The following is a 9,246-nucleotide window of genomic DNA, read 5'->3' on the forward strand; positions in this document are numbered from 1 at the left end:
TCACACAGGGGCAGCTAGGTTGCACAGTGGATAGAGCACCAGCCCTAGAGTCAGGAGTACCTGAGTTCAAATCTGGCCTCAGACACTTAACACTTACTAGCTGTGTGACCCTAGGCAAGTCACTTAACCCAAATTGCCTTACCAAAAAAAAAAAATCACACAAAAAATTTAACTGCTATGACTTAAAAGTATAGTTATGTATGCTCTTCTGAAAGGCAAAAATATAGCCTTGCCACCAAGAATGACTTAACCCCCCAAAACTGTGTATAATCATATGGGGGAGGGGGACAGGAATGGACTTTTAATATAAATAGAAGACATCTGTGAGGGAAAAACAGTCCTCTTCTCAATAACTCTCAGGAACTCAGCAAGGATGTGACAAAGGCTCTTTATTTCCTTCTCGTGAGGAGGAACCCTAGTGTGCAGTTAGTGGGTGACCAGAATGGAGGCTGGCAGGCCCCATTTTATCCTCTAGTCACTACCACAAATGGACCCCCCTTTTTCATCACTAATTGATTACTCAAGGTTTACAATCTACCAGCAAAGACTAGCTAATAGGAAAGCAGTATTCCCAACCCTAATTATTGACCTAATTGAGACCAGTTGGACCTAATTGAGACCAGCTAGGGTTCCTAGAACCATGTGATTTTGTTCCCTGGAGGGGGAGGAAAGTATCTGAGACCTTTGTCCTACAAGCAGGTCAGGAGGGGTATGATTGACTGTTATATCCTCATTGAGAAGAGACAACTACCCATTTTCTCACAACATCCAAACCCCTCTGTCTCTCTGTCTCTGTCTCTGTCTCTGTCTGTGTATGTGTGTGTCTTCTCGCCTATATAGAGGACATAGTGAGCAAAGAGAGGAAAAAGTATAAAAAAACAAGATAGAGGGGAAATACACAATTAGTGATTATAACTCCAGGTGTAATTAGATCAACTCATACATAAAACAGAAGAGGTCACCAGTGTGGATTAGAAAGTGAGAGACAAACAAAATATTGTCTATAAGGAACACATTTGAAATATAAAGACTCACAGAGGTAAAATAAAGGGCTAGAGCAAAATCTATTATGCTTCAGCTGAACTCACAAAAGAACAGTAGCAATTATGACCTGAAACAAATTAACAGCAAAAACAGACTTGAGTTTTATTTATTTTTTTGGAAGACTTGAGTTTTAAAAATAAGAAGGGAAACTACATTGTCCTGAAAGGTTCTATAGACCAGGACTTCTTAAAGTTTTTTCAATTACAACCCCTTTTTGCCAAAAAGATTTTTATGCAACTCCAAGTATATGGATGTATAAAATAGGTATATATAACCTTTTACCATTGCCAAAATTTTCATGACCCCTACATTCAGTTACACAACCCCATATGGCATCACAACCCACAATTTAAGCTGGGTTATACAGTGCACCAATAAAACAGTGAATATACACCAAGACACATATCTAAACATTAAAGGAAAAACTAAACAAATTCTGAGAGAAAGAATAAAACTACATTGGTAAGGGACCTTAATGTACCCCTTTCAAACCTAGACAAATATGATCAAAAAGAAGAAGAAAGGAAAAAGTTAAGGACTTAAATAGAATTTTATAAAAGTTGGATATGATGGACCTCTTATGATTATTGTATAAGAATACAAAAGAGCATTCATAATTCTCAGATGTGTGCAGAACTTCTTAAAAACCTGACCATAGGGGGCAGCTAGGTGGTGCAGTGGATAAAGCACTGGCCCTGGATTCAGGAGGACCTGAGTTCAAATCCAGCCTCAGACACCTGACACTTAACTAGCTGTGTGACCCTGGGCAAATCACTTAACCCTTATTGCCCTACAAAAACAAACAAACAAACAAAAACCTGACCATTAAAAAAAAAAAAACCTGTCCATGTATCAGGGCACAAGATCTTTATAAACAAAAGGTAAAAAGGAAAATATAAAATACATCTTATACTGATCACAATGCAGCAAAAAAAATCTATTCAATGAAGGGACTTTAAAGAAAAAGTGGGAAATAATAGACTAAACTTAATTCTAAAGAACTGGTGGTTTGAGAACTGTTTTATCATTTCCTCTCTTTCCCAGACTAAGTGATCCAATTTCCATGAGCACACCATAGCCCATCCTGTCTCATACAGTAATCATTATCATCAATGTCAATACATAGAGCACTTGACATACAAAAATCAAGGATGTGTATTGGAATAAAGACTTTAGACAGGAAGACCAGAAAGGAAGTTATTGAGAAAATTCAGTTGGAAATTGACAAGGGCTTGAATTTTGCCATGGTTGGGGGAAGGGGAAGATAAAGGTCACTTCACAGGATTTCAAGCTGGTGTGATGATTAAATAATTCAAGAGACATCATTTCTGGTCAATTCAATAATTTTATTAATAAGTCCAGTAGGTTATTAATAAAGGATGGTCATTTGGCTGTCTCTCTCAGATCAAATACCCCTAACTTATATGCCCTGCAAAGAGGAGGTGATCCTCAGGGATGCTTAATCCCTTCTGATCAGTAAATTAAATGGAAGGTGGGCTATCTTGGGGTACATGACTTGTGTCACTCAAATCTTAATCAAAGAGACCTCAGTTTCTTGATAATTGGAAGAACCAACATTCTCCCGGGACCAGTCTCAGCAAATACAATGAACAGAAATACATCCATTTAGCTAAACTTAGAATTTCTTTTACTGTCTGATTAGATCTTGGCCCATGTACATCTCTAAGAGAAATTTCCCACACTGGTTGGTTTCTGATAAGGAAATTGAAAAGGGGAAAAACATTGGTCTTCATACAATAACCAGCTATTAAATATAAGAGAGAAACAATCATTTCTTACACGGGGATGAGTGTTACAGTATGATCACCTGCCCCACAAGGCATTGTTTTATAAATTATCAAATGTCCAGGGAGGAGAAGAACTTGCCCAAGATCTCACAGCTAGCAAGTGACTGGATCAGAATTCTAATTCAGGTGTCCAAATTCAATACCGAAAGCTCTTTCTGTTTCCATGCACTGTCTTTCTGGGATCAATATGAGAGGCAGACATTTGAAGGTTTCAAGGAGAAAAGTCACATAATCAGGAAGGTATTTCAGGATGATTGGAAGGGGACAGTGGTACTAAGGATTAATTAGAGAGGTGAGATAACAGAAGAAGGAACAGTGGTCAGAAAACTATTGCCATAATTTGGAAGAACAGGTACATGGAGGTTTGGAGTAGAAGCTTAGAGGAGGGGTACATGTGAGAGGTACTCTCCAAGGAGAATCAAAGCAAATAACCATAACATTAGAGAAACTATCACAGAAATTTAATAAGATGTGGGGTTTGAAGGAGAGACAAGGTCAAAGATGTTTCCCAATTTGAACTGTGATGTTTAAAATCTAAATATGTGTTGCCTTAAATTAGAAGCTTTAGCACCAGTCTTTGGGCATTAAGCATTTATTAAAGCATACCAGGTATTAGTAGAAAGAGAACACGTGGAGCTCAGAAAGTTAAGAAAAGGCCTTTCTAGCCTAGAACTCTGCCCTAGTCGGGTTCTTCTTCAAGTCCTCCAACACAAGCCAGCTTCAACCATGAACTACCCAGAAAACTTGGCTGAGGTCCAAGAAGGCACAGAGGAAAAGAATGGAGGGGGCAGCTAGAAGAACGGAGAGAGGTTGCTACACACAACATAGTGATAAAGCAAGTGAAAGAAAGGCCACTGAGGCTGATCCAGACTTCACGGAAAATCTGAGTAGGAGATTCATAGTACCTCTAGGTGAAGAAACAAACATTGAAGTGATTGTACTTAGGGATAAGACATGAAGCCTGAGGGTGTCCAAAGACAAACCTTGATTCTGCTCCAGTCATCCCTTCTAGCTTGAGAAAAACTTTAGCTTTGCTTGGGAATGGAAATCCCACATATATGTTCTTTCTTCAAGGCCAGAAAACACAGCCTTTCATAGGAGAGCCATTCAGCACCCAAACATGATAGGTTAAAGCACCAACCATTGAAACCAGGAGCTAATGGTGGCCTCGGGAGATTGGGCTCCAAACATAACCTTTTTTATTTCAAGGAGAATCTATGAGCTGTCCTTCTAAGGATGGCCAACTCCCTTAGCTTTTCTTTGCTAGGAAGACCATGAAGCCTTGCAAATTTCAACTTCAAAAATAGTACTCCCTTCAATTAATTTGAAACATGTTAATATATATCACATGCACTTACCAGGCACTGTCAAATCCCCCAAGATTTAGAGGGCTAAGAGCTAAATTAATATTTGTGCTGTACAAATTATGGTATATGAATGTAATGGAAGAGCATTACACCATATTAATGATTAAATTGATGGTTGTATAGTGAATGGTTGGTTGCTGTAAATTCCAGCTAGTCTGTCTAAAAAAATCTAATGAGTGGTCACCAATAAATTAGAAGCTTTAGCAAAAGTTTATACTTTTAAGCATTTATTAAGGAGCATAAGAATTTGGTGAAGAGAGAGAAAGAGGCCTAGATGCCTACAGCTATCTATCTTAGGGAGCCAGCATTTTTCGTCCACTCCCCCACGAGGTCCTGGCCAAAGAGAGAGAGAGAGAACCAGCCTCGCCCATTCTTCATCCCACAAGTCTCCTGTGAAACCAGGAACATCCCATCCACACACAGACACAGCTCCAATTGGCTGGTAGCCACATGGCTTGCCCTCAGATGCCATCTCCTCATGGCAGAGCTTTCCTACATTAACTCTCCAGCAGGTGGCATCACTCCAATTGGCACAATAGATAGGGGGATAGATGGGGTGGATAGATAGTAACCCAGCTTGACTAGGACTTAGAGTATGTGGAGGAGAATAGGAGAAAGATAAGCTGGTGCCAGACTGGGAGAAGCTTTGAATGCCAGGTCTTCTGATGGGACAGTATGGTACAACAGCTAAACCACCAGATTTGAAGTTTAAAAGAGTTGGATTGAAAACTCTCCTAAAACAATGAGTATCTGAGTGACTCTAGACAATTCCAGTAACTCCTCCTAGCCCCAGTTTTCTCATCTGTAAAATGGGGGTATTATCACTTCACAGGGTTGCTGTAAGGATCTAGTGAGATATTACATGTGGAACCCTTTGCAATCCTTATTATTCCTCCAAGGTCAAGGGGAGAATAGCTGGGGTGTTTAGCAGATGATCAGAGAGGTCGTTTTAGCACAATGCCCTCATTTTACTGATAGGGAAACTAAGGCCCAGAGAGATGAAACACTGTGTCAGAAGAAATAAAGTGAGTAAACAGCAGAGGCAGGATGTTATCCCAAGTGTCCACTGTCCACTATCGGTGCTCAGGAGTAAGTCATCCCTTCCTCTCTAGGAAAGGCCCTTGTGTGGCCAACTTTCCCAGGGCATCCAAAGGAGGATTCATTTCCAAACCTGATGTTTGTAGAAACTGATTGTGCAAATGGAGCCAGGCCTTTGCACACTGATGCCACATCCTTCTCCCAGAAAGAATCCACACTCAGAAAAACTCAACCAGCATCTGGCATGTGTGCACTCACACAGCCACAAGGGGGCAGCACAGAGATCCAAAAGACCAGATCTGCCTAGACTTACAGTGGAAGGAACTAATCCCTACATGAATACAACTCCCCACTGCAATATTTATCCAGGCTCTACTTAAATACGTCCAGGGATAGAAAACTCACCACTTGATGTACCAAACAATCCCTACTGGACAGCTGATTGTGGAGAAGTTCGTGCTTAGCTGAAATCACTGGAATTTCCTATAACTTTGTCCCCAGTTTTCCCTCCTGGTGCCAAACAGAATCAGTCTGATTTCCTCTTCCCCAGGGCAATCCTGCATCTATTTGCAGATGGTGGCCATGCCTCCCCCAAAGTCTTAGTTTCTCCGGTTATTTCAAAGATTCACTCTCATAACTCTGGATTTCATGTCCCTTCTCATTCTGGTTACCTCCTCCAGATGATGCCTCACTCTTTAAGATATAAAGCCTGTGGCTGGACACAGGACTCCCCTGGGGTATGGACAAAATGGGGACAATACATGACCTCCCTCCCACTCGGCCATGAACATCTCCACCAGCAGCCTGAGGTCCTCCAGGAGCCCATGAAGAGGTGACTCATGGTCCTAGATGGTTATGCCAGCAAAGCTGAACCCAAGATGGGCCAAGAGACAGAAAGGGCTCAGATCACATCCATAGGGACAGACTGTGTATGTCATGTGTGAGAAGCAGCCCAGCCAAATCAGACATGCTGAGCACCAGGATAATCAGAGACTGAGGGATATTAAGGGCCCAGCAATACTCAAGGACAGTCAGATAAGGGGTAGAGAGAGGGCTGGAAATCTGCATCAGTGGAGGGATTGTCCACAGTAAGGAAGTTATTAATCCATGAAATATGGAAGCAAGATCAGATTAATTTGGGGGCTGCCTCATCACAAAATACTAACTGATGCTTAGCTCGTAGTTCAATCAACAACAAGCATTTATGAAGCACTTGCTCTGTCCCAAGCATTGTGCTCAGGATCCCACTTTACACCTGAACTGCTGCCTATCAGCATCTCTGCTGTCCTGACCTAATAGGACTGGGAAGCCTTTCCCAGGAGGGCAGCTCCTCAGGGCTCCGGGCTCTCAGGATTTAGGAGGAGATGCCACCCCAAAGAGCAGCTCAAGGAACATAGGACTTTGCTTCCAAGACCCTTCACCTTAACCCCCAGCTCCCCTAGCCAGAGAGCTTGGCTGTGGCTGGCACAGGTGGCTGAGAAAGGTCATTAATGAGGATGGGCCTCACTTCCTCCAGGCAATGAGGGGAATTCCAAAGAATCTCAGAGACTCAGCATTGAAATACCTCAAGTGAGGGTGATCAAGTAGGGTGTCCATGCTGCCTTGCAGACTCCAGGGGTGACTGGGAATCCACTCCCTCTTGAGATAGCCCATGCCAGCACAACAAGATGAAATAAATCCAATAGCTTCTGTCTCCAGTCTCTGAATTTGGGGATGTTTAGGGGTCCAAGGGAAGGTGGGTTCTCAGAATCTCTCCCAGGAGGTCTCTCAGCACTGACAGCCAAGACCAGGAAAAGACATAGTCCTGTCCAATAGTCAAGAGCAAATCTTAACCTAGCTGGATGAAGAATTGTTGTCTGTGGATCCTGTTGCTTTTCACAGGCCAAGAATAGCTCACTTTTGTTGAGTTGGATGCCCTTGGGGCTCAGTTCTGCTCTAGAATAGCCTGATGGTAAGCACTGAACAGGGTTCCTGGACAGGGTCTGGAGCAGAGCCAAGAACATCAAGCACGTCTCAAATGAACATTCTGCCTTGGTGGGTGAGGAATGAAGACAATATCTGCCCAGGTTTTATCAGACACAAATGCTGGGAGATCCCTGGCCCCAAGAATGTCTCTTCCTGTATTCTGTAGTTCTCCTTGCATCCTCCAGGTGGCAATATCAGTACATAAAGGGCTCTGTCCTATTATGTTATTAACAAGTCCTCCATTCCCCCACCCCCACCCCCACCCCAGGGAGGAGGAAGAATTTCCCTCAGTCCAACACCAGACCTCTCTGAGAAGCCTCCAGGGCCAGCTGACCCACACTGCATCTAAGGACACCTGAGCCTCCCTAGAGCAATGGACCCTTGGAAATTGGACCCCAGCTTCCTGGAAAGAGCAGGGATCCAGACTCAGCCTCACAAAACTGATGGAAGAGAAAAGAGAGGGGCTCCCCACAAAGTTACCCTCAATCACCTTACAACTCGAGGCTCCATAGTCCCTAGATCCAAAAGCCCTGTCCAACCAGGACAGCCCTCAGAAGCCTTCTATAGAGATGGAGCAGGGAACTATGTTCTCCCCCAGAATAACACATTGCAAGAGTCCCCTGGGCTGTGCCTGAGGCAGAAGAAGGCAGAATGCTGGATTTGGGGTCAGAAGACCTGCATTTCCTTCCCACCTTTTCTTTTTACTCCCCATGAGACCCTAGGCAGGTAGGTCACTGCCCTTCTTGAATCTCTTTCTTCCACTGTCAAATGAGGTTGTTGAACCAGATTATCCCTAAAGTCACTAGATCCAATGATCCTGCAATTTCATCTTCCCTTTGAGGGGAGAGGATGTCTTTGCATCTGACCCCTTGACCCAAAATTCCTCTTCCTGTCCTCTAAACCTCACTGATATCTAGCCCATGGCTCAGGATACTGAAACTCAGGTGCCTGGTTTCCATTTGTAGACTGTGTGACCAGGGGCTAGTCACTTGACCACTCTGAGTGTCTCTTCCCTCCTGTCCAACATGAGGAAATATTAGCTGACCACCCAGGCTCACAGGGCTATTTGACTGGAACTTGTCTTTAATGACTTTAGAGAAATGGGCCTTGCCATGAGTGTTTCTTCCCCTACTGGGCCACAAGCTTCAGAAGGGGAGAGGGAGCAATTCTGCTGCCCTTGCCCCAATATAGAGCTCAGATGGTATCTGGGCTTAACATCTGAGGGAGTACACTGAGCCGGCCCATCCCTTCTCCTCTTCACCCCAGGCTTCCTTCAAGTCTCAGTCAAAATCCCATCTTCTGGGATAAGTCTTTCTGAGCCCCCTTAATGATAGTGCCTTCCCTCTGAGATGTCCTCCAATTTGTCCTCAGTTTCTCTTCTTTGCTAAGCACTGGGGATACAGAGAAAGGTCACAACTCTGTACAAAGTGACTGGCACTTAGTAGGTGTTGTCACAGGGTTTATTGACTGATTAACCTACCCAAAGGCCCTTTGAATTCCCACAACTCCCTCACTCTCCACACTTCTGGATCAGCCCCATCCCTGGCTATCTGGCTCCAATTCCTGTGTCCTCACCACTCCCTCCTCCCAAAGGTGTCAGGTTGTCCTCCTTTACTGGGTTGCATACTTTACCAATATTGTCTCCTTTGATCCTCACAGCTAGCCTGGGAGAGAGGTGCAGAGAGAATTTAAGTAATTTTACTAAAGTCATAAAGCTGCTAAGTGACTGAAGCTAGGTTGGAGCTCCCCTCTTTGGCTCCAGACCCAAAGCTCCCAACTGAACCATTGAAGAGGGGCATTGCTGGGAATTGGAGAGGGGGTGTATGGGGTGCCCCCTATCTGCTCAGAATATAGGAAAGCAGATTCAGCCTACATCATCCCCTACTCCCACTCTGCAGACCTGTTGGCTTCCCAGAAGCCACAGCCTGTGGCTAGCCTGATAGGGAAGGGAGGCTCAGCTGTACAGGTCCTAGAAGCCCCAAATAGGGCTCCAAGTACCTTCATGGCCTCTGCCCACCACTCTC

Source organism: Dromiciops gliroides, chromosome 3 (genome assembly GCF_019393635.1).
Source record: "Dromiciops gliroides isolate mDroGli1 chromosome 3, mDroGli1.pri, whole genome shotgun sequence".
Lineage (NCBI taxonomy): Eukaryota > Metazoa > Chordata > Mammalia > Microbiotheria > Microbiotheriidae > Dromiciops > Dromiciops gliroides.